Here is a 2,368-nt window from a genome sequence, read left to right as displayed (position 1 = left end):
TTTAAGAGAAGCTTTTTTCTTACCAGTTTGTTCATATTTTACGTAAATAAATATTACATTGATTTCTTCAAATCTAAGTTATATCTAAGTTTTGTATTTTTAATAAAAGAGGCCTCGAAGTTTGTTCAAGGATTTAATTAGTTTTTTTCTCAATAAATGTATAAACAGTTAATAATTTACATGTTCCAATCTCCGGCAATACTATATTTCCTGTGGTAGAGCCTCTTCTATATCTTTATTTATTAAAAAGATGTTGCATAAATTAAATTTTCAGATCTGTTTATTTGTTAAATCACAACCTTCATACTTAAAATATATCTTAAAATAAAAAAAATTAAAATTTTCATCAAAAAAGTATAGATTTCGTTGATGAATATTTATAAGATCATAATTTGGATGTAATCTTTATAATCATTAACAATTTAATTTTAAAGAGTGAGTTTTTGTATATTTGCAACTATGTGTGAGTTTGTAACTATGAGTTTCAATAGTTTTCTGTGTAATTGTAAGCATTTGGAATAGCAGAAAGCAAACAATATACCAAAAATACTAATTGAAGAAAATTCAATTTAAAGAAAAATTAGCTTACCTGATGCTTTTGAAAACCTCTTCACCTAATGGTTGGGCCGAAATGTTTTCAACAATTTCCGGTTCCTCAGAACCTCCAAAATCAATTGCCGCAATCCTAAAAACCAACATAAAATGAAACTCAATAAATTTTAGTGTATGTATAATTTTAAATAAGTTAAACAATGCTTGTTTTTTCATTGTAAGAAAGGAATTGATTATCAATTAAAAAAAAAACATTATTTTGAAAGATATATATCAATATTTTTCTCAGGGAATAACATTTTAATTAAAATATACATTTTATTCATAAATGCATGTTTAGAACATCTTAAAATTCTTTGAATTTCTTCACCTTTCAACTTCTTTCTGATTTTTCCTGCAATACAGCAGGTTTTACCATTTTTCGCCCGGCTTTTCTCAACAGTGATTCAATCGATGTGTGTGAATACCGTTTTGTTTTCTTCTAACTTAAAAATTTATTTTAAACTCTCACTGCTATTCATATTATTATAAATTTTTGGTTCTGGTTATGAAAATATAAATTGTGTTACAATGACGGCCCTGATCATTACGAAACAAAATGAGTAGGAATATGTACAACCCCAAAAGTTTGCTGAAACACGAAGAAAAATATTCTTGTAAGGTCATTATAATGTCCTTACCACCTCACTGTGTGGTAATGACATTTCTGTTCAAAAAGAACAGCACAATTCTGGTAACAAATAGTTTATAAAAAATATAGTTCTTAGATCCACACATTTAGTAAAAAAAAAATACGGGTTAATTTAGCCGGATAAATGATTTTTGAATCATGGTGTCAGGTATCATGATAAAATTAGTAAATGTCATTTCGTCTATCAAATTTAATCACACATTATTGTTAATTTTAACAATATTTTAGTAAAATGTGTTTGGTTTAAACTACCAAGATTTTTTGTGTCGGTAAATTTCTCCATATTCTGGAACCCTACCATGAGCTCCATGGAATGAAATTCCATCTGGGAATGACGTCACGTTCCAAGAGGAATTATTTTTCCCCTCCACGAACAAAGTTTCTTGACTGGAATTGGAATCGGTTTCATTCCAACCAGACTCCGGCACCTGGAATCGTCGTTCCAAGGAGGGAATGATGAATTTTTAAGGACTAAATACGATATTTCGTCGATGAATGCCTTAATTTTTTTCTATTTCATAAGAGAAGATAACAAAATTTCTAAAAGATAAACGTGCCCGAGCCATTTTCAAGACGATAATTAAAAGAGAAATGTTTTGTTTCATTAGTATGTGTGAACGAAAAGATACTATCATAGTTAACTAAGAAATTACGGCAAACTAAAAATAATTATGCTCTCATTATATAATAATTGTTACTATTTCTATGTTATTATTACGGGATATATTACTTGGCCAATACCTTTTTCTGAAGTTCCAATCATTTCTTTTTTTAATTTTCTTTCGATAAACTTTTAATTCAACAATATTTAACTTCCTTTCGAACGATAGTTCTTTATACTATACACCAATGGCAGCACATTCAAAAGAATTTTTTTCAGGCATGATGTATTATAAAGTAAACAATTTATTTATAATAAGAAATACAAAAAAGAATAAAAACGTTTCAAAAAATATTTATGAAATTTGTATTTATTCCTTCTCTTACTCATTTTAAAAATTTTTATTCTCATTCTTCCATTAAAATATATACTATAAAAGCTGCGGAAGTAGTTCCCTGAACTATAATTTTTAAGTATTTCATACGTAAAATGATTTTACAAATCACGAAAAAAATTTTACGCAG

This window comes from Parasteatoda tepidariorum, chromosome 6 (assembly GCF_043381705.1).
Source record: "Parasteatoda tepidariorum isolate YZ-2023 chromosome 6, CAS_Ptep_4.0, whole genome shotgun sequence".
Taxonomy (NCBI): domain Eukaryota; kingdom Metazoa; phylum Arthropoda; class Arachnida; order Araneae; family Theridiidae; genus Parasteatoda; species Parasteatoda tepidariorum.
The sequence above is the reverse complement of the archived record's forward strand: the minus strand, read 5'-3'. Positions refer to the sequence as shown.